General features: G+C 35.9%; 1 non-coding gene across 1 annotated transcript; it reads right to left on the bottom strand.

Moving 5' to 3' along the window:
* Positions 1-15,153: 15,153 nt before the first annotated feature.
* Positions 15,154-15,260, bottom strand: LOC139895187 (small nucleolar RNA R71). The gene has a single exon (XR_011775650.1). It is a non-coding gene; the product is annotated as a small nucleolar RNA R71 (small nucleolar RNA).
* Between the last annotated feature and the right edge of the window lie 10,036 nt (positions 15,261-25,296).

Genomic DNA, 25,296 nt, shown 5'->3' with positions numbered 1-25,296 from the left:
TTGAGTGTCGCTTGAATTTGGACAATCTTCTCAGTTGTTTTATGGACTAAATCGGGTCCGGTGATTTGCTTTTCTCCTACTTCGGACCAACAAATAGGAGAACGGCATTTGCAGTCATACAACGCTTCGAAATGTGTGGCATTAATACTCGAATGATAACTGTTGTTGTAAGAGAATTCGGCTAACGGCAAATGCCTTTCCCAAGCCTTTCTGAAATCAATAACACAAGAACGCAACATGTCCTCCAAAGTCTGAATCGTGCGTTCTCTTTGTTCGTCGGTCTGTGGGTGATACGCAGTACTCATGTCGAGACGAGTCCCCAAGGCTTCTTGCAAAGAACGCCAAAATCTGGAAGCAAAACGGGCATCTCGGTATGAAATAATCGATAAAGGCACACCATGACGAGATACAATTTCCTTTATGTATAGTTGAGCGAGTCTCTCCATTGTATCCGTCTCCTTCATGGCTAAGAAGTGTGCAGATTTGGTAAGATGGTCAACGATAACCCAGATGGTATCGTATCCGCCCACCGTCTTTGGTAGTTTCGTAATGAAGTCCATTGTTATCCTTTCCCACTTCCATTACGGGATTTTCGGTTGCTAAAGTAACCCAGATGGCCTTTGATGTTCGGCCTTAACCTTTGAGCAAGTCAAACACTTCCCAACATAAGTTGCAACATCCTTCTTAAGATTTGGCAACCAATACTGTTCCTTGAGATCATGGTATATTTTATCGGCTCCTGGATGAATTGAATATCTTGACTTGTGGGCTTCGTCTAGAATGAGGCTTCGCAAATCCCCATAACTAGGCACCCAAATTCTTCCGGTGAAGTATCGGAGTCTAGTCTCCTTAACCTCGAATCGAGAGACGACAATGTTCAAGTGTTCATGAGAAATATTCTCCTCCTTGAGAGCTTCATCTTGGGCTACTCGGATCTGGCTATTGAGATTTGAATGGATGGTGATGTTCAGGGCCCGAACACGAAGAGGTGCCATCCTCTCCTTTCGACTCAAAGCGTCGGCTACAACATTTACCTTGCCAGGATGGTAATGAAGTTCACAATCATAGTCGTTCAGCGTCTCGATCCATCATCGCTGTCTCATGTTCAGTTGTTTCTGATCGGATATGTGTTGGAGGCTTTTGTGGTCGGTGAAGATAGTACTTTTAGTTCCATAAAGATAGTGTCTCCACAATTTGAGCGCAAAAACAACGGCTCCAAGTTCGAGATCGTGAGTAGTGTAGTTTCGCTCGTGAATCTTCAGTTGACGAGAAGCAAAAGAAATGACCTTCGTTCTTTGCATCAATACGCAACCAAAACCATTTTTCGAGGCATCACAATATATGACAAAATCGTCACTTCCTTCAGGAAGTGATAAGATAGGTGCGGTGGTTAACTTCTGCTTCAAGGTTTGAAATGCTGATTCTTGTTCGGTTTCCCAAATGAACTTTTTCCCTTTGTGGGTCAGCGCGGTCAAAGGACGCGCAATCAGAGAGAAACCTTCAATAAATCTTCGGTAGTAACCGGCGAGACCTAAAAATTGACGGATATAAGTCGGAGTAGTGGGGGTTTCCCACTTGCTGATAGCTTCAATTTTTGTGGGATTAACTTTGATACCTTGATCGCTCACAATATGACCCAGGAATTGGACTTCCTTCAACAAAAACTCGCACTTGGAGAATTTGGCATAAAGTTGCTCTTGTCTCAAGAGTTCAAGCACTAGTCGAAGATGTTGCTCATGTTCTTCTTTGCTTTTGGAGTAGATGAGGATATCATCTATGAAGACGATAACGAACTTATCCAGGTATGCCTTGCATACACGATTCATGAGATCCATAAACACAGTAGGTGCGTTGGTTAAACCGAATGGCATCACGAGAAACTCATAATGAGCATAACGGGTTCTGAACGCAGTTTTCATCACATCACTCTCCTTCACCCTCAACTGGTGATAACCTGATCGCAAATCAATCTTAGAGTAAATGCTTGATACTTGCAGCTGATCGAAAAGATCGTCAATTCTGGGAAGGGGATACCGATTCTTGATGGTCAATTTGTTTAGTTCACGGTAGTCGATACACATGCGGAAAGATCCGTCCTTTTTCTTTACAAACAAAACAGGTGCGCCCCAAGGCGAAGAACTTGGTTGGATAAATCCACGGTCTAATAGTTCTTGTAGTTGATTCTGCAACTCTTGCATTTCGGAAGGTGCGAGTTGATAAGGTGCGCGAGCTATAGGTGCAGCTCCTGGCACTAAATCGATCTGAAACTCCACTGCCCTCGTTGGTGGTAATCCAGGCAATTCTTCTGGGAAGACATCGAAAAATTCGTTCACAATTCGTACATCATCCACGCTCTTCACCTCGGTTTTTAATGTTTTCACATGTGCTAAAACAGCAAGACGTCCTTTCTTCATGATCTTTTGTGCTTTCATGCAACTAATGAGGTTCAGCTTCGAGTTACATCTCTCTCCGTAAATAATCAGTGGCTCACCATCTCCGTGTGGTATACGAATAGCTTTATCTCCACAGATAATGTCGGCCCTCACCTTGGTCAACCAGTCTATACCGACAATCACATCAAAACTTCCCAATTTGATGGGTATCAAGTCAATCTTGAAATCCACACCAGCTATGTTGATAATACCTCCTCGGATAATTTGGTCAACTTTCTCAAGTTTTCCATTGGCTACCACAACAAGCATACTCTCCTTTAAAGGAACTAACGACCAATTTATCTTAGAGTAAAAGTGTCTACATACATAACTCCTATCTGCACCAGTATCAAATAGGACAGAAGCTAAAAGATTGTTGATAGTGAATATACCTGTAACCAAGTCGGGGTTCTCACAGGCATCCCTTGCGTTTACGTTGAAAGCTCTTCTACGCGCTGGCCCGCTGTCCTTTCTCTTGTTGGGACATTCATTCCTGAAGTGGCCCTGTTGTCCATACTCATAGCACTTCCTTGGTCCAGTAGGGTTTGTCTTCACAGTTGGGGTGGTGATTTTGTAGTCTTTACCAATATGCCTAGTCCTTTTACACTTTTCACAGACCACGTTGTAGTACCCGGTATGATGCTTGTAGCATCTCTTGCACTGCGGGAGATTACCCGTGTAGCTAGGGTTTGAGCTAGGGTTCGGGTTGGGGTTCCTCCCGTCATTGTTTCCCTTGAAACTTTCATGCCTCTTAGCTGGGTTTTGATCAAATACCCTTCCCTTGTTGTTGTCCTACTTACGTTTCTCATTACTAGTTCCCGATTTGAATTTCGCCTTTTCTGGTTCTTTGCTGGTAATTTGGTTCATCAGGGTGTGCGCCATGCGCATAGCTTCGGGGACATCAGCTGGTTTCGAAGAGGTGACATTTCCCTGGATGGACTTGGGAAGTCCCCACAAATACAGTTTCATTCGCTTAAATTCCAGGGTAACCATCGTGGGACACATCAAAGCTAGTTCCAAGTACCTTCGGTTATAACCGTGAAGATCGGTTCCCACAACCTTCAGCTCCCAAAAACTCAGCTTCCATTTTCTGAATCTCTGTTATGGGGCAGTACTCCTCGATCATAGCACCCTTAAATTCCTCCCACGGTGTAGCATAAGCCTCGTCAATACCCTTAGTCTGATCAAGTGTGTTCCACCAGGTTAAAGCGCCGTCCGACAGTGTACAGGAGGCATACTTAGTTTTGTTCATTTCTGAGCAGTTGCTCACACGGAACACAGCTTCCAATTTCTCAAACCACCTCGTCAATCCAACTGGCCCCTCAGTACCACTGAAATTATGGGGCTTGTAGCTTTGAAATTCCTTATAGGTACACCCGTTATGATTGTGCTGGTTAACCGGTGGAGCTTGGAGGTTGACATTCGCAATTGATGCGGCTACTCGTTCAGTTATCACCTCCTCAATCTGTGCAGCTGTGGGCGTTGTTCTTCATTTGCCATTGATCTTCGAAACAGAAATTTTGACTTAAGTCAAAATCCAGCATTCAATAAATAGTAATACGGTGTATGGTAACCAACATGGAATCAACACATCGCATGTTAATTAAGTAATGCAACTAGATACAGATACCACATAATCATCATATAGTAACATAAATAGAACACCGTACAGAAATTAAACAACACCAAGTTCCATTCATTAAATAAGAAAGTTGCCTACATCCGCATAAGGTTCGTACAATAGATGGGTAAAACATGAAACTACAAACGGGATTACATAATGAAATCTAATACAATAGCCCTATGGTAATGGTGGGTAAAGGATGTCCATCATGTGGGACACCTGGTCCTCGAGCTCAATTACCCAAGCACGGAGGATATGCACTTCCCTCGTCAGTTCCTTGATGACGGGAGATGCTGGTGGGGCAGGGGGTGTAGATGGTACAGGTGGAGCTGGTGGTGCAGATGATGTTGGTGGAGCTGGTGGTGCAGACGGTCCAGCACCAGAAGTAGATGGTGTGTAACGGGAAGCCTTATGCACGAATGGATCGGCATGGTAAGGCACAACCCGCTTACGGGCGGTAACCCTAACCAAATGTCCGCATGCGTCCACGAACGGTCTACCTCCATTAACCCCCAGAATAACAGTACCATCGAAACGATACCGCTTCTTCGGCGGGGTAGAGGGCTGCTGCACGGGCGACTCCTCAGGATCCTCGTCGGAATCCTCATCGGAATTCTCCTCGCTGAAGTCATCGGATGATGAGTTGTCTGAATCATCTGAGGGTAGATCTGCAAGACCGGTGGTCATCAGTCGATATCTGCTAGGCGTGATCGGCACGACACATCCATCAGCAAGGCATCTGACCCAATGTCCTCGCTCATTATGGAAAGGACCGTCCTCATTTCCCCCAGGAATTACAGCACCACCGGAATTGTCATGTGGCTCCGGGGGTCCTGGGCTAGGTGGAGCTGGAATCTCCTCTGGGTCCCCATCTCCGTCGGAGATGATCATCAGGTCAGGTGCGTGGCGACTGTCCCCAGAGGATGAATCACCAGAGTCACTGGAAGGTAGCGATGACGGGATCTGTGAGTCGGCAGCAGTAGTAGGCGAGGCGACAGATGAATCTGAGTCACTGTCCAAGTCAATGATGATGGGCGGGATATCCGACATCTGAACAAGGAAAAATAACTTTTTCCATGTCAGTAAGTCATATAGCAAGCACGTATTAGGTAAAGTAACTACGACTGTCTAGATTATCTATAGCAGTAAGTAGCATGGCAATAATGACAAGTATCATGCAATCGAAAGCAGATAGTAGCATGCAGTAGTGAAAGCAAGTAGCAGTATACGGCATATAGCAGTAAAAGTAAGCAGCAGCATGCAGCAAGTTCCGCAGAAACAAGTAAACTAGCAAGTTGTAGATTAGTCCTATTAGTGAATCCTACTCGGTCCGGTCTAGACTCACTAATGCAACCTAATTCCCTACAACCAGTCCTCTGATACCAAATGTGATGCCCCGTACAAAATTAACGTGTACAGATCATCAACAACAGTATCATTACAAGGTCAAACACTATATGCTGTTTTAAAATAAGTTTGCATTCATAAGAAAGGGTGACGTCATAACCAACGTCATAAGTTTTACAAATGAAAGTAGGCTTCTACGAATAGAAGCAATTAACATAAGTACTAGACCCGAAGGTCATTACAAATTCATTGTTTCAAAAATAACATAGTTTGTGAATGCAAGGTAAACGTTTCATGCAGAGACATCTCTAACAAAAGCAGCGGGAGTCTACACAGCAAGACAACTACAGCGGAAGCATCAAACCTCTAAGCACCTGAGAAAACATGCTTAAAAATGTCAACACGAATGTTGGTGAGCTATAATTTAAGTATAACTGTAATGTAAGGTAGGCCACGAGATTTCGTATTTTAAAACAGTATGAAAAGTATATGTTCAACCGTGGGCACTTGGTAACTAACTTAACGTAATATCACCCCCTAAAAGTATACTTGGCGAGTGCGTAAGTTTACGAATTATTAAAGACCCGTTAAATGCTAGCGCTACTAGCCCGAGTGGGGATGTCAAACCCTATGGATCCATATCTAAGATTTGCGTTCACCGGTTCAAAAACCAAAAACTAAACGTTACCGAGCTAAGGGGAAAGTTTATGCCGTTGTATAACGCACACATATATAAAGTTTAAGTACTCGTACCTAGTATGTAAAACGTAAAAAGCGCATGTATTCTCAGTTCCCAAAATAGTTAAAGTAAAAAGGGATGCTATAACTCACAGTGAAAAGTAGTAAAGTCAGTACGAGATAAGTAAGCAAGTAGTTGGTTCGAAAGGTCCTCAACCTAAGTCAAAAGTTACTAAGTCAGTAAATCGTTCCCAAAGGTTTAAAAGTATGTAAATTAGGTCTTAAGTATCATCATCATCAACAACATAAGTAAAAAGTAAAGTAAGTGTTCAATCAAGAATAGAGATCGAAACAAAGGCTGACTTCGTTCAGCTACTACGACCTCTATACAAATCGAAAAGACGCGTAGTCAGTGGATATTACTCCGTATGTGAGTCCTCCAACCACTGACAAATTTTTAGAACCAAACTCGTCTTCGTTTGACCGTGACGATGGTTTAAGTGCGAGTAGGTCAGAATTTTTAGCACAACGTTACAAAGGTGTAGTGACTTTCGGAAGGTTATAAATCCTAAACCGTAAATCGGATTAAGATGAGTCCTAAATGAAAATTCATCTACTCGAACCAAAAAATCTGGAAATCAGCTTTTCTAGTAGCCCAGGTGACTGATCAGACCTCACAAACAGTAAGCAAAGTGCTCCGGTGGGTTCTTGGTGCTTGATGTTCATCACGGTTCTCATCCTTGATGCTTGTAGCTTCAAATGAACAACTCGTTGATGTGTTTGCATCACCTTAAATAAGTTTTGACCATAATTGTACTAGTGTATGTCTAAGATAAATAGCACAACTCATTTAAGGGTTGTAAGAAGGTTGATGAACTAAAGTTACATCAAGATCTTAGGTCCGACACATACATGAGTTCTAATAATAATATTAAGCTACAAACTTGAATGTAAACTAAATAAACAAGAACTTAAGTTGTAGAACTTAAATCTTAGTTAGATCTTGAAGATCCTAGACTAGAAAGTCTAGATCTAGTGTTCTTACGTTAAACCCTAAGTTATGGAACTTGGATCTTTACTTTAATAAAACCATAAGTTATGAAACTTAGATTTTAATCTTGTAGAATGTATATATAAGCTTATAAGCTTTTGTTTTAGACAAATTGGAAGACCATAAGCTATAGAAACTTAGATCCAACATAAGTGTATGAAGTTATAACTAGAAAGTTTAACTTCCATGTTCTTGAACTTACAAAGTTTAAACTTTAGTTCCAAGAAAAATGAGATCAAGTTTAACTAGTAATACTTGACCAAAATTAAATAAATCACTAATTGAAATACTTATAAAAGAAAGAAATAATCTAAATTTACAATTAATAAGTTCATGTTTGTTTCATACTTAAGAAGATTCAAGCCAAAACTTGGATCTTAAGAAAATAAACCTTAAGTTTACAAAACATGAACACAAGTAAGATCCTAAAGCTTATGAACTTTAGATCCTTATAATATCTCAAGTGTAGAACCATAAGCTAACAAGATTAGATCCTTGTTCTTGGTTCTTCATCAAACAAAGGATGGAAGAAGCAAGATTCATGAAGATACAAACTAGAAAGTTTGATCTTTAACAACAAAAAAGTAATAAGTAGAATAATGATGATTGTATACGGTTTTCAAAGGAAAGAAAAGAAGAAAGAAAAAGATATATTACTTACAATTTAGAGAGATAGTTGAGAGAAAAGAAAGTGTAAGTAAGATGTGTGTGTGAAATGAAGTTTTAAGCTAAAGGAAAGAAAAGAAGAACGAAAAAGATATATTACTTACAATTTAGAGAGAAAGTTGAGAGAAAAGAAAGTGTAAGTAAGATGTTTGTGTGAAATGAAGTTTTAAGCTAGCATATAAGTAACAAAAAAAAAGAAAATGGAACTCCCTCCCACCCTTGCTAGAACCGTCAGCCTTTAGGCTCAAATGGGGAAGTCAAAAGTGTTATTTCAAGTGTGAGAAGGTGGTGAATGCTAGGAAGAGGTATAAAGTTAAATGCATGGAACGTTGGTGCTTACATGCTTGAGACATTCTTGTCTCCAACACTTAACTTAATTAATCTTGTTTAACCTTAAAGAATCATTAGCATAATAGTGGGCTTACTAGTTGGTCCATTAAGAAAAGTAGAGTGGGCTTCCAAGTCCAATAATATAAGCCTAAGTATAAGTAAGCAACAAATAAATAAAAAGCCCAAGTAATTAACTACTTACATTAATTAATTTAGAAATAATTAATAATAATTAATTATGAACGTAAATAATATTTGAAATATTATTCATGAAAAGCACGTGTCTAAAAGACGAGTACGGACATGGAAAGTTAAATACGGTAACAAGTAAAATGTATAAGAATACATTTAGTACAACACAAGTATTAATAATAAATATTAATAATATAAGTCGGAAAATCCAGGGTCTTTACAAAAGGGGCACATGGCTTGTGATTGTTCGAAACCATCATCTACAACCAAGCTCACTTGTTTTAATTGTGGTAAAGAAGGGCACCGAAGGACGGAGTGTCCCAATTTGCGGGGTGATCATGTTAAGAAATTGGAGAAAGCGGCGGGTACGGCTCGAGGGAGAAATTATTTGATGACCAATGATGAGGCCAAGCAATCCAATGAAGTTGTCTCAGGTACTTTCATGGTTAACTCTAATCCGGCAAGGATATTATTTGAGAGCGGTGCTAATTTGTCTTTTGTGTCACCTCGATTTGTGTCTAAGCTTAACAAACCGCTAGCTAAGTTAAGTCATCCAGTAGAAGTCGAAATAGCGGATGGTAAGACGGTGCTAGCGGTTGATGTGTGTAAGGATTGTAATGTTGTGTTTGGTACCGAAACGTTTAAATTTGATCTCATTCCGATGACTTTGGGTGAGTTTGATATTGTTGTGGGTACGGATTGGCTCGATCGTTATAGAGCCGATATTGCATGCCATGATAAGTTCATTCGTGTGAAGACCCCAAGTGGGGGAGAGTTGATTATTCATGGCGATAAACGAAGAAGACTCGTACCATTATGCACTTATGCACGGGCGCGACGTTTTCTTAAGGGTGGTGGTATGGTTTTTCTTGCCCATGTAGTTGATACTCGTGATGAGCCACCATCCATTCGTGAAATTCTGGTGGTTAATGAATTTGAAGACGTTTTCCCGGACGAGTTACCGGGTGTTCTGGCGGAAATACAAGTTGAATTTCGCATTGAGTTGGTTCCGAGAGCTACTCCCATTGCTAAAACTCCTTATCGTTTAGCGCCGATGAAAATGCAAAAATTGTTAAATCAAACCCAAGAGTTGCTTGAAAAGGGTTTCATTCGACCGAGTGCTTCGTCGTGGGGTGCTCCGATTTTATTTGTGAAAAAAGAAAGATGGTAGTATGCGGATGTGCATCGATTACCGGGAGTTGAACAAAGTGACGATCAAGAATCGTTATCCGTTGCCTCGAATTGACGATTTATTTGACCAACTCCAAGGTGCGATGTATTTTTATAAGATCGAGTTGCGGTCCGGCTATCATCAAGTGCGGGTCTGTGAGGAAGACATAGAGAAAACGGATTTTCAAACGCGTTACGGGCATTATGAGTTTGTGGTTATGCCTTTTGGTCTTACGAATGCACCGGCGGCGTTCATGGATCTTATGAACCGGGCGTGCCAACCTATGTTGAACAAGTCGGTAATTATGTTCATTGACGACATACTTGTTAATTCTAAGAGTATGAAGGAACATGAGCACCATTGCGGGAAGTGTTGAAGACATTGCGGAAGGAGAAGTTGTATGCAAAATTCTCCAAATGTGAATTTTGGCTAAGGGAAGTGAAATTCCTTGGCCATATTGTGAATAGAAAAGGTATTCAAGTAGATCCGGGGAAGATAGAGACGGTGAAGAATTGGGGAAAACCGACTACGCCTACGGAAATTCGAAGTTTTTCGGATTGGCCGGTTATTATCGTCGGTTTATCCAAGACTTTTCTAAAATTGCTTCTCCATTGACGAATTTGACAAGGAAGAACGTGAGGTTTAATTGGGAAAACGAGCAAGAAATTGCTTTTCAATTGTTAAAGGAGAAATTGTGTCAAGCTCCGGTGTTGGTATTACCAGAGGGAATCGAAGATATGACGGTTTATTGTGATGCCTCATTAAATGGAATCGGGTGTGTTCTAATGCAAAGGGGTAAAGTCATCGCTTACGCCTCCCGACAATTAAAGGAACACGAAAAGAGATACCCGACTCATGATCTTGAATTGGCGGCGGTGGTTCATGCGTTGAAAATTTGTCGCCACTACTTGTATGGTGTCAAGTGTACGATTTATTCGAATCATAAGAGTTTGAAACATCTCTTTAATCAACGAGATTTTAATTATCGTCAACGTAGGTGGATGGATGTGGTAAAGGATTATGATTGTGAAATACTTTATCATCCGGGTAAGGCGAACGTGGTCGCTGATGCGTTGAGTCGAAAGAGTCAACATCTAACAATACGAGTAGGATCGTTACGCATGATTATTACTAACAATTTTCTTGTAAAGCTTGGTGAGATTCAAATTGAAGCTTTTGTTAACAACAAACATGAGGAACGAATCGTGGGGCAAATGGAGTCCATTACCTTAGGCCCGCATGGTTTGTTGTCCTTTCAAGGTTGGATGTGGGTACCCAAGATGGGCGATTATCGAAAGGTGCTACTTGATGAAGCACATAAGTCAAAGTATTCCATTCATCCGGGTGCAACGAAGATGTACTATGATTTGAAGAAAGAGTATTGGTGGCCCGATGATAATGCTAAAAACGAACATATATTATATAGCATTATCCCTCAAGAAAGACAAGCTTTTAGTTGCAATTATTCTATTTACAAGTGATATTCGTTTAAATAATAAAAGGTGAACACAAAATACAGATTCGACGATTTGAAGACGCAAACGACCAAAAAGCCAAGAAGTACAAAGTACAATCAAAATGGTTCAAATTATTGATGAGAAATATCTAGAAATTACAAGAGTACGAGCCGCAAAAAGCAAAGTACAAGATATTAAATTGTACGAAATGACGTTCGAAAATCCGGAACCAGGACCAGAGTCAACTCTCAACGCGTGACGCAACGGATTAAAAATTACAAGTCAACTATGCACATGAATATAATATAATATATAATTATTTCTTAAAATTATATATATATTATATTATATGTTAAAACCGTCGACAAACAAGAAAACAAAGTTATGTGAGCTGTCCCTAGACTCCATGCGATCGCATGGCAAATGCAAAAGAAGCCCATGCGATTGCATGGCTCCAAAAGTCTGGCCACATCTATAAATTTCGCAGTTTTTGGCCGAATATCACACATATTATTCAATCTCTCTCTCTCACGATATATATATATATATATATATATATATATATATATATATATATATATATATATAATTTATAATTTTAATTTTAATTTAAGATTAATAATAATAAGGGTATGTTAGAGAATGTTGTAAGTGTGTAAGTCGAAATTCTGTTCGTGTAACGCTACGCTTTTATTAATCATTGTAAGTTATGTTCAATCTTTTTAAATTAATGTCTCGTAGCTAAGTTATTATTATGCTAATTTAAACCGAAATAATCGTGATGTTGGGCTAAATATTAAAGACAGGGTAATTGGGCTTTGTACCATAATTGGGGTTTGAACAAAAGAACGACACTTTTGAAAATTAGACTATGGGCTATTAATGGGCTTTATATTAACTAAACGATACCTCGTTAATTTAATATAAAGATTACAATTTGATGTATCTATATATATAACCACGTACGCTTAATCGGGTACGGTGGGCGGGATATCTATAAATACGAATTATCGTTCATTTTACCGGACACGGGAATGGATTAATAGTTAATGGACTTGTTGAACAGGGGTGGATTACATTATATATATATATATATATATATATATATATATATATATATATATATATATATATATATATATATATATATATATATATATATATATATATATACACAAGGGTAATTGGTGTAATTGTTAACAAAGTAGTAAAACCTTGGATTACACGCAGTCGATAACCTGGTGTATTCATTAAACAAAGTATTAAGACCTTGTTACAGTTCGAATCCCCAATTAGTTAGAATATTTGACTTCGGGTATAAGGATAATTTGACGAAGACTCTCGCACTTTATATTTATGACTGATGGACTATTATGGACAAAACCGTATGGACATATCGAATAATCCAGGACAAAGGACAATTAACCCATGGTAATAAATTAAAATCAACACGTCGAACATCATGATTACGGAAGTTTAAATAAGCATAATTCCTTTATTTTATATCTCGTCGTACTTTTATTTATCGTCATTTTAATTATCGTACTTTTTAATTATCACAATTTTATTTACTGTCATTTTATTTATTGCACTTTTTAATTATCGTACTTTTATTTATCGCACTTTAATTATTGTCATTTACTTTACGCTCTAAATTAAGTTATATTTATTTTTAATATTTTACATTATGTTTTAACTGCGACTTAAGACATAAAATCGACAAACCAGTCATTAAACGGTAAAAACCCCCTTTTTATAATAATAATAATACTACTTATATATATATATATATATATATATATATATATATATATATATATATATATATATATATATATATATATATATATATATATATAGTTTTTAAAATATAGCGTTAAACTTGGCTAGTTCCCTGTGGACCAACCGGACTTAATAAAAACTACACTAGTGCACGATTAGGTACACTGCCTATAAGTGTTGTAGCAAGGTTTAGGTATATCCACTCTATAAATAAATAAATAACTTGTGTAAAATTGTATCGTATTTAATAGTATTTCATAATAAATATATAACTATTTCGTATACACCTCTGCGCACATCAAGTATTTTTGGCGCCGCTGCCGGGGACTCTCTTAAACGCCGGAGCAAAACGCTATATATATAAAAAAATTCCTTTAATAAGTTTTAATTTCTTTCTATAAAAATACGTTTTAAATATTAAAAATACAAAAAAATATAAAAAGAAAAATGATATATATATATATATATATATATATATATATATATATATATATATATATATATATATATATATATATATATATATATATATATATATATATATATATATTTAAGAGTTTGTTTAAAATATATAAAATTATAAAGTATTTCTATTTCTATTTTAGTTTTTAAAATATAATTTTTTAATTTATTTTATATAAATATAAATATTTTATATAAAATTAAAAACAAAAAAATAATAATAATAAGTAATCGGGCCGATCACTGTAGCAGCCCAACTTTCTGGCCTGATATCCGAACTCATGTGACCGCATGAGCATATAACACGAAATTCATCCGATCGCATGGATTGATTTGACTGGTCTGGTACCTGGTACAATCGATTAATTACGGAGTATTATTAATTATTATTATTATTAAACCCTAATTAGGGTTAATTATTATAATATTTAGTTTTAGTTTTTTTTTAATTTGTAATATTAAGTTTTATTTAGTTTCATTAATATATAAAAATTAATACTTTTATAAAATAGTAATATAAAAATAATATTTTTATAAAATTGTAATTTTATCAATTTTTATATCTTTTTATAAATTGTATATTTTAATCGTTTAATCGTAATTTATATATGTGTCGTTCGTAATTAGTTTAAATTTAGTATTTTGCCGTAGTTATTTTTATTTCTAGATTTTTAGGCTTTGCCGTAAAATCCCTTAAGTACTTTTTCTTTAGACTAAGATTTAGATGCTTTAGAATTTTGCGACGCCGTTTTAAGATTTTAGTACTTTTTAAGTTATTGCCGTTTTGGATATAGAATTCCTTTTAAGCCTTAATACCTTTAGACGCAACTTTTAGACTTATGTTTTTAGAATTCTAAGTTTCGACGCTTTATTTTCTTATTTTTATTTTTCGACTGTTTGTTTTTCGACGCTTATTTTTTGACCTTTTATTTTTCGACGTTTTTCGACACGCTCTTTTTCTTTCTTATTTCTCGACGCTCTAGTTTTTAGGACATAGAATTTTCTATTTCTTCTCTAAAATTTCTTTAAACTTCGACGAAAAAATTATTTTAAGCGGTTAAATTGATAGACATCAAAAATTTTCTGGTTTGTAGTAATAGTTGGATTTGTTAGTGGCGAGTTGTGGGCTTCCGATTTAAAGGGTCCTGGCTACCTGCTGCATCTATTGGCTATTCGAAATGTAGGCAAAATCAGAAAAGTCTATTAATTTGATAACTTATATAATTTTTATCTTTTATAACTAATAGGATATTTAGTGAATGCACCGAGTAAAACGTTCACCACCTTTCATACGTTCACCACCTATAACTAAATCAAGACATCTAGCCAACATTGTCGCTGTTGATTTTTCTTTAGAATCGTCATCTAGTCGACCAAGTACTCCAATTCAAATTTCCGATAATCTATTTTTTGAACCCGACCTCACAATTGAGAATCCGGAGGATATTCAGGGACAATTCAGAGATCCTGAACCACCAATCATTCCTCCTGAACCACAAATCACTCATCCAGAGATTGTCGAGGAAGAAACCATTAAGTTAGAATCCTTTAGTGATTCAGATTCAACAAATTCAATAATGGAAAATCTGGAACCTCTAAGTATGGAAGACCGAATGAGAGCTAAACGCACTGGCCAAGGTCACGTAATTACTCAACCAGACATTAATGCGCCAGATTATGAAATAAAAGGACAAATCCTACACATGATAACTAATCAATGTCAATTTAGTGGTGCGTCGAAGGAAGATCCAAACGAACATCTTCGTACCTTTAATAGGATCTGTGCTTTATTCAAAATAAGAGAAGTGGAGGATGAACATATATATCTCATGTTATTTCCCTGGACTTTAAAGAGAGAAGCCAAAGATTGGTTAGAATCGTTACCTGAAGGGGCAATTGATACATGGGATGTCTTAGTTGAAAATTTTCTTAAACAACTCTTTCCGGCATCTAAAGCCGTGAGACTTCAAGGAGAAATTGTTACGTTCATACAAAAGCCAAATGAAACTCTATATGAAGCATGGACAAGATTTGGAAAGTTATTGAGAGGATGTCCGCAACATGGTTTAGACACTTATCAAATAGTACAAATATTCTACCAAGGATACGACATCACTACACGAAAAGACATCGATATAGCAGCTGGTGGTTCCATAATGAAGAAAACCGCAACTGAAGCTTACAAAATTATTGATAACACTGGTACCCACTCACATGAGTGGCACCAAGAAAAAGATATCGTTAGATCATCTAAAGCGGCTAGAGCCGATTCTAGCCATGACTTTGATTCCATTTCTGCAAAGATAGATGCTGTCGAGAGACGAATGGAAAAGATGACTAAAGATATTCACTCAATACGAATTAGTTGTGAGCAGTGTGGAGGACCACATTTGATAAAAGATTGTCTCAGTATTGAACAAACAATTGAACAAAGAGAGAATGTTTCATACATGAACCAAAGGCCTAGAAATAATTATCAGAATAATTATCAACCGCCAAGACCAATCTACAATCAAAATCAGAATTATAACCGAAATCTTCCATACAACAACCAACAAGGTCCTAGCAATCAACAAGTATCTAATAATACTTACAATCAGCAAAGACCTATTTTTCCAAATAAACCACCACAAACCGATGATAAAAAGCCAAATTTAGAAGATATGATGTCAAAGCTAGTTGAATCTCAAACTCAATTTTTCACATCTCAGAAACAAACCAATGAACAAAATGCTCAAACATTTAGAAATCAACAAGCTTCAATTCAAAATTTAGAACAAGAAGTAAGCAACCTAGCAAGATTGATAGGTGAAAGAAAACCGGGGAGTCTACCTAGCGATACCAATGCTAACCCCCAGAATGAAACAGTTAAATCCATTACTACAAGAATTGGTATTACACTTAAACCACCTGAAATACCTGTAATTTCTGATGACTCTATTCCTACTCCACAAGAATCACAGCCTGAGCAAGAGAAGGAAACAGAACCGGTAGTTGAAAAGGTTAATGAAGATAACACAGTTAAGGCTAAACCTTATGTTAAACCATACCAACCACCGCTTCCTTACCCGAGTAAAATGAGAAAAGAAAGACTTGAAGCCGAGCAATCCAAATTCTTGGATATGTTTAAACAGATAAATGTAAATCTTCCTTTCATTGATGTGATTTCAGGAATGCCTAGATATGCTAAATTTCTGAAAGATCTAATCACAAATAGAAAGAAAATGGAAGAACTCTCGGCTGTTACAATGAATGCTAATTGTTCTGCAGTGCTGTTGAATAAGATACTAGAAAAATTATCAGATCCAGGAAGTTTCACAATTCCATGTTTTTTGGGTAGTCTTAGTTCAATAGAAGCATTGGCAGACTTAGGTGCTAGTATAAATTTAATGCCGTATTCATTATACGCTAAACTAGACCTTGGAGAATTGAAACCAACACGAATAAGCACACAACTAGCCGATCGATCAGTAAAATATCCTAGAGGGATAATGGAGAACATGCTAGTTAAAGTTGGTACTTTCGTATTTCCAGTAGATTTTGTTATTCTGGACATGGAAGAAGATTCTCGAGTTCCTCTCATATTAGGAAGATCATTCTTAAACAAGGCTAAAGCAATAATAGACGTGTTCAGTAAGAAACTGACCTTAAGTATAGAGGACGAGAGTGTTACCTTTTCTGTTGATAGAGCCATGCAACAACCGCAATCTGCAGATGATGCATGTTATTATATTCAAACTATAGATTCACATGCAGAATTGTTAGAAGAATTTCCAGAATTACAAGAAACAGGAGAATGTTCTTTAGGAGAAGGAACTGAACCAATTGATGAAGCTGAAATGTTAGCCGCACTCATGGCTAATGAATACGAACCAACAACAGAAGAACCTCAAATGCTAAAAGAAGAAGACAGATATCGATACAAATCATCGATAGAAGAACCACCGACATTAGAGTTAAAGCCACTTCCAAACCATTTGGAATATGCTTATTTACATGGTGAATCTGAATTACCTGTAATAAGATCGTCTTCTCTTACTGAAAATGAAAATTCTCAACTCATTTCTGTGCTAAAAGCTCATAAACCAGCTATTGCATGGAAGATTCATGATATTAAAGGCATAAGTCCTTCGTATTGCACACATAAAATCCTTATGGAAGAAGGTCATAAAACGTATGTGCAACGACAACGAAGACTAAATCCTAATATGCAAGATGTTGTTAAGAAAGAAATTATTAAACTGCTAGATGCAGGTTTAATTTATCCAATCTCTGATAGTCCATGGGTAAGCCCAGTTCAATGCGTACCTAAGAAAGGTGGCATGATTGTCATCACAAATGAAAAAAATGAGCTTATTCCTATTAGGACTGTAACAGGATGGCGTGTTTGTATTGATTATAGAAAATTAAATGACGCCACCAGAAAAGATCACTTTCCCTTACGTTTCATTGATTAAATGTTGGAAAGATTAGCCGGGAACAGTTACTATTGTTTTCTTGACGGTTTCTCTGGATATTTTCAAATTCCAATAGCACCCGAGGACCAAGAGAAAACCACATTCACGTGCCCTTATGGTACTTTTGCTTACAAACGCATGCCATTTAGACTTTGCAACGCCCCTGCAACCTTTCAAAGGTGCATGATGGCGATTTTTCACGACATGATAGAAGAATGCATGGAAGTTTTCATGGATGACTTTTCAATCTTCGGTGATACATTTGAATCATGTCTAGTTAATCTTGAACGAATGCTTATTAGATGCGAACAATCAAATCTAGTTCTTAATTGGGAGAAATGTCATTTCATGTTTAAAGAAGGCATCGTTCTTGGTCATAAAATTTCAAAGGAAGGAATTGAAGTGGATAGAGCTAAAGTAGATGTAATTGCTAAACTTCCACATCCCACCAATGTTAGAGGAGTTAGGAGTTTTCTAGGGCATGCCGATTTTTACCGACGTTTCATAAAAGATTTTTCTAAAATTACCACTCCTATGAACAAACTCCTTGAAAAAGATGCTACATTCATCTTTTCAGATGAATGCATTAAATCTTTTAATATTCCTAAAGAAAAACTCACTAATGCGCCGATCATGATAACTCCAAATTGGAATTTACCATTTGAACTCATGTGCGATGCAAGTGATTTTGCAATGGAAGCCATTTTAGGTCAAAGGATTGAAAAACGATTTCAACCTATTTATTACGCTAGTAAGACGTTACAAGGAGCACAAACGAATTACACAACTACTGAAAAAGAACTCCTTGCTATTGTCTTTGCTTTTGACAAATTTCGTTCACAACTCGTTTTAGCTAAAACGGTGGTCTATACTGACCATTCTGCTCTTAGATACTTATTTTCAAAACAAGATACCAAACCACGATTAATCCGTTGGATCTTACTCTTACAAGAGTTCGATATTGAGGTCTGAGATAAAAAGAGAGCAGAGAATCTCGCCGCTGATCATATTTCTCGTCTTGAGAATCCCGAATTAGAAATTCTAAATGAATCGGCCATACAAGATAACTTTCCTGATGAATATCTATTAAAGATAGATTATAATGAAATTCCATGGTTTGCAGACTATGCAAACTATTTAGTATGTGGATTCCTTGAAAAAGGATTGTCGTACCAAAAACGAAAGAAATTCTTTAGTGATATAAAACACAATTTTTGGGAAGATCCACATTTGTTTAAAAGTTGTCCCAATGGAATAATATGCCGATGTGTATTCGGGGATGAAGCTAGTCAAATCTTAAACCATTGTGACACAGGACCAACAGGATGGCATTATGGGCCTCAACTCACAGCAAGAAAAGTCTATGACGCTAGATTCTATTGGCCTACAATTTTCAAAGACGCTCACCTTATTTGTAAATCCTGTGATGCTTGTCAAAGGGCCGGAAAAATACGTCAACGTGATGAAATGCCACAAAATGTCATTCAAGTATGTGAAGTATTTGATGTTTGGGGTATTGACTTTATGGGTCCATTTCCAAAATCTCATAATAATCTCTACATTCTCGTTGCTATTGATTATGTATCTAATTGGACGGAAGCACAAGCCCTCAACTAACGATGCACGAGTTGTAGTCAACTTCTTAAAACGTCTTTTTGCAAGGTTCGGAACACCGAAAGCTTTAATAAGTGATCGGGGTACTCATTTTTGTAATAATCAACTTGAAAAAGTTCTCAAAAGATATGGAGTAACTCATAAAATCTCAACCGCTTATCATCCACAAACAAGTGGACAAGTTGAAAATACCAACCGAGCATTAAAACGTATTCTAAAAAAAACCGTAGGATCAAATCCGAAGGAATGGTCCATGAAATTGGAGGATGCACTCTGGGCTTTTAGAACAGCCTACAAAACTCCAATTGGAACCACACCTTTTAAACTCGTTTACGGAAAAGCATGTCACCTACCAGTAGAAATTGAGCACAAAGCATTTTGGGCTTTGAAGACATGTAATCTTGATTTACATGAAGTCGGACGTCTACGGTTAAGTCAATTAAACGAATTAGAAGAATTGAGACATGAAGCATACGAAAATTGGTTAATCTATAAGGAAAGAACGAAGAAACGGCATGATAAAAGAATCAAAAGTTCAAAAGAATTTAAAGAAGGGGACAGAGTTCTTCTTTTCAATTCACGATTCAAGCTATTTTCTGGAAAATTGAAATCAAGATGGTCTGGACCATTCATAGTCAAAAGAGTTTTCCCATATGGAACAATAGAGTTAATAAATTCAAATGGGATTGAATTTAAAGTTAATGGTCACAGAGTTAAACATTACATACATGGTCCAATGGAAGTTGACAATGAAGTCAATCATAATTTCACCACCCAAGAAAACCCTCAGAATGAAAACATAAATATGTTATCAACAACATATGAAAAACCAAAATTGGAAGACGGGGAAGCTTCAAATTGGAGTGATGAAGAAGAATTCCTATACAAACCTCCCATTCCAAGAAACGAAGAAAAAAGCGAACAAGAAGTTCAAGTAGAAGTGAAAGAACCAAGAAAAGATCACTTGAAAAAGGTTAACAAACCAACTCTACTTACTAAAGTAGGAGACCCAGGTGAATTTATCATTTCTTGCTTGCTTAACGATGGTGCTATGTATAATGGACTCGCAGATTTAGGAGCAAGTGTAAATGTTATGCCTCTTTCCTTATACAAAAGATTAGGTGTGGGTAAATTAAGACCAACCAGAATAGGTGTTCAATTATTTGATCAAACCATTAAACACCCAGTTGGAATAGCAAAAAATTTACTTGTTAAAGTGGGAAGTTTGACCTTTGTTGCAAATTTCATAGTTATTAATATGGAGGAAGACCTTGATATTCCTCTAATTTTAGGTCGCCCATTTTTAGCAACCGCCAAAGCGTTCATTGATGTAAGAGAAGGTAGAATGACACTTAGGGATGGTGACAAATCGATTACCTTTGTGAACCGAAAGTTTAGATCTCCACCAACCAAAATTGTTGAACCAATAAAAACACCTAAGTGTGGGGAAGATGAAGCAACAACCAATGATGACCTGATAACAAAGAACCCCGTTGTTAATACGAAATTAGATGAACCCGTTTTTAACAGTTCAACGAAGAAACTTTATAAACGGATTCAAGATGCTAAGATTAAGGGGAACTTTAAGTTATGTAACCGATTAGTATCCAATTTGTCGCCTAAAAAAAGGCAATGTTAGTTGAATTTGTGAAAGTTACAGAGGAAATCAACAATTGGCTTGAAGCAAAAGTCAGAGATATACAAGTTGTTGATAGTCCAATTGAAAACAAAGTTAATCACAATTTCGACACCACGGCTAAGTATGGGAAGATTCGAATCTTTTAAAGTTAATATGTATTAGAGTTAGAGTTAGATATTCTATTTTCGTGTAGTTCTTGAGAATGGAATCTGAATGGTCTTTCCCTAGCAGACCCTAAAGAACTAGTCTTCTCCCTCCATTCTGATTTTTTATTTTTTTAGGTTTTACGAGATGAAGAATTCCTTTGATCTGAACCATGGTCTACTACTACACGCTACGATTACTAAACGTAATAATGACACACTCCCGAGTGAAGTGGTATCATTTATAAGAGGCAAAATGGACGAAGTGAGGAAAGAACTCAGAAAAGATCATCATAAGATACATTTTGGTAAAGGAAAATCAAAATCCGCAACAAAAAGAAGAGCACGACACCTTGAAAGATGTCATAAATGCGGAAAATGGTCACACGAAGGTAAATGTTCAAACAATCAAACATATTCAAATACCGAATTTGTTACTCTATGCAGAGAAGGACCGTTCATATGTTTAGAAGAAAAGCTATTAAAGAATCGAGGTTACGCTTACGTAGCTATGGAGAACCAAATCACACGACTCTCCTATGAGTCAGCTAAAGCAGGTCTCTGAGAATTCTTTCTCACAGGTAAGTATGTACAGTTTTTATTTTTATTTTTATTTTATTGCTTTTAACCTTTTGATAATAAACGCTGAATCGTTCGCTATAAAGTATTAAATTGGTATTCAATAAAATTAGGTATGCGAAACCGAAATTATTGATATCATACAAAAATTTATTACATCACTGCGAAATTTACCGTTTATTCTTAGGGTATATATATCTTTAATCAATCAACTCAAAATATTTTAAAAATTCGTCAGGAGTAAAACTAGGTTATGGAACCGAAATTACTTTACCGAAAAGAGGGGCGTATATTTTTGATAATATTTGATTGATTAAAGTGGGATAAAATACCAAAAAATTTTTAATTTTAGTTTTTACCTTGTTTTTAAAATTAATATATAAATATTAAATTATTATTGTAAATTTCTAAAACCAATATATTTAAGTTTTTAAATATTTTAAAAATTAATATTTTTAATATAAGTTTGTAAAATTAATGTATAAAAATATTAATAATATTTATATGAATTTTTAATTTTATGCATTTTAAATTTAAGTTTGGTGTGAATTTAAAAATAAAAATTTACCTTATTTCATTGAGTTAAAAATATGATTTCTAAAATTCGTCGTGAGTTGAAGACTAGGTCGTTGAACCGAAATTGCTTTACCCAAGGGAGGGACGAGAAATTTTGTTATCATTATTTTTTTATCTTATTGAATTAAAGTATGCCAAAAACATTAAAAAATCCAAAAATCTTTGCTGTTAAAACGACGCTTAAAAAGTAACAAATTTTAAAACTTTGTTGAGAAACGGACTAGGACAACGATCTGAACGCCCTCATTCTTAAAAAGAAACAAATTTCTAAAATTTATTAATATTTGTTTTAAAAGTATAAAGGTTTTATAAAATAAAATAAAAAAATATAATAAAAATATTATGTATGTTTGTAGTTTATCTAATGTACAAAACAGGGTAAAACAACGCACTTTCAAAGACTGGCATTAAGTTCAGCAAAAGCTATTAATTTTAACGACAAAATGAAAAACAAATGTGATGTAACAACAAGACGGAATGAACAAATGATGTGCACCATTTATCATTCAATAAACAAACGCCAATATGTTTGGAAACTTTGGTAAAATTTAATCATTTTTCTACGCTAATCACCCTCAATAATTTAAATTATACTGATTTCTTGTAAATGAGGGCATTGCAAGATCTTAAGTGTGGGAAGGGATTAAATTCTTTCGAATTTTTAAAATTTTTAACTTAAACACTTGGTTACCATTAAAAATACTAGTAACGCAGTAGTTGTATTAGAATCTAGTGCTCTCTGATAATAAAGAACAGCCCTAGTCTTATATACTGACTACCCAATTCTAGTAAAATTTTTCAAAATTTTCAAATAAATGAATTCAAAATCATGTTTATACATATTTATGAACGATAAAACTAGGTGTTAACACCGAAATTATTGTTACTTCGGAAAGGACATAAATTGAGAAACAACCCAAAATGTTAGAATTCATTTAAAATGGAATAGAGGAAAATAAAAAGGCAAAAAAAGGAAAATAAAAGCCAAGTGTGGGAAAAATTTACCAAGTTATTTAAAACATATATCACATATTTTTGTACAAATAATTAAAGATACTTTTGTTTTGGACAATATTAATCAGTTTTACCCAGTTTATTGTAATATAAATGAAATTTAAAAGGAAGTAAAGTCTTCCGAGAAAAATACACGCGCTTCTTGATTTAGGTCAGGAAGTTGTCTTCTAGACCAGCTGTAGGTTGACGAAAAATCTAGAAAAGTTTTCTCGAAAATCAGCTGGAAATCCACGAACCTCAGCATCAAACAGGGTCGCCAAGTGGTCAGACTTATCCTAACCATGAGAGGATCTGTCTCGTACAATGGGGGGCACCATGCAAATTAGCTTATAAGACTAATGAATCAGATCCCCTGAAAGGATAATCTCCTTAAAGATCAAAAATCAGCTTTTAAGCCTGATATTACTCAATCCTTGAGATTAACTTTAAAGATTGAGAATTACAAACTCATGGAATTTGATGATATCTAAACTCGATCTTGAACGAGAAAATATTTTGATCAAAATTAAAACCGATTTATTTTCTGAAAATCCATTTTACCATTGAATGTAAAATCCTAGGAATTCACCTGGAATTCATTAGGTTACCTGAACCAAATCGGGTGTCAACCGTAAGAACGTTGGTTGCATAGCATGGTCGAAGACAGGACCTTATGCCAGACCGAAAAACTATAGGGTGATCTTTACTATTGCTCCTACAAATGATGGTAATTGCATCCGACACGATATAGACCAGAATTATCAGCAAATCACGTGACATTGCCTTAACAGTTGCTTGTTCAATGCTTTCCTTTACAACCGGACGGTAGTTTACCGAAAGGTAATATACGGAGCAAGTATACTGGACGTGTTGCTTTCCTAATACAAGGTTAGCAAGTGGGTGACACAAAACCGCAAGTTTTTGAGCTAAAATTTTCAAATCTGAAACCCATAAAACCCACAAAAATAATTTCGCAAACACCGGTGAAGGGTTATTTCGGAAAAATTATCTAGGGTAAAAGCTAGATTGAATTTTCAAAAGGTCAAATGTTTTCATAAAGATCCAATTTCCTAAAAGGATCTAAATTTTCATAGTCATGTGGGACTGTAAACCACAATGTTACTACCATTGTTCATACCGCCGTATTAAAATCACTGATGCACAAAGTGTGAAGAATAAAGAAGTGATTCAAGTATGTTTATATTCAAGTTCTATATTGCTTGAGGACAAGCAACGCTTAAGTGTGGGAATATTTGATAATGCTAAAAACGAACATATATTTCATAGCATTATCCCTCAAGAAAGACAAGCTTTTAGTTGCAATTGTTCAATTTACAAGTGATATTCGTTTAAATAATAAAAGGTGAAGACAAAAGACAGATTCGACGATTTGAACACGCAAACGACCAAAAATCCAAAATGTACAAAGTACAATCAAAATGGTTCAAATTATTGATGAGAAACGTCTAGAAATTACAAGAGTACGAGCCGCAAAATGCAAAGTACAAGATATTAAATTGTACGAAAGGACGTTCGAAAATCCGGAACCGGGACCAGAGTCAACTCTCAACGCGCGACGCAACGGACTAAAAATTACAAGTCAACTATGCACATGAATATAATATAATATATAATTAATTCTTAAAATTATATATGTATTATATTATATATTCAAACCGTCGGTAAACAAGAAAACAAAGTTATGTGAGCTGTCCCTAGACTCCATGCGATCGCATGGCAAATACAAAGGAAGCTCATGCGATCGCATGGCTCCAAAAGTTGGCCACATCTATAAATTTCGCAGTTTTCGGCCGAATATCACACATATTATTCAATCTCTCTCTCTCTCACGATATATATATATATATATATATATATATATATATATAATTTTAATTTTAATTTTAATTTTAATTTAAGATTAATAATAATAAGGATATGTTAGCGAATGTTGTAAGTGTGTAAGTCAAAATTCTGTCCGTGTAACGCTACGCTATTATTAATCATTGTAAGTTATGTTCAACCTTTTTAAATTAATGTCTCGGAGCTAAGTTGTTATTATGCTTATTTAAGCCAAAATAATCGTGATGTTGGGCTAAATAT

This window comes from Rutidosis leptorrhynchoides, chromosome 2, assembly GCF_046630445.1.
Source record: "Rutidosis leptorrhynchoides isolate AG116_Rl617_1_P2 chromosome 2, CSIRO_AGI_Rlap_v1, whole genome shotgun sequence".
Taxonomy (NCBI): Eukaryota; Viridiplantae; Streptophyta; class Magnoliopsida; order Asterales; family Asteraceae; genus Rutidosis; species Rutidosis leptorrhynchoides.
Note: the sequence above shows the minus strand (reverse complement) of the source record. Positions and strands in the feature narration are given on the sequence as shown.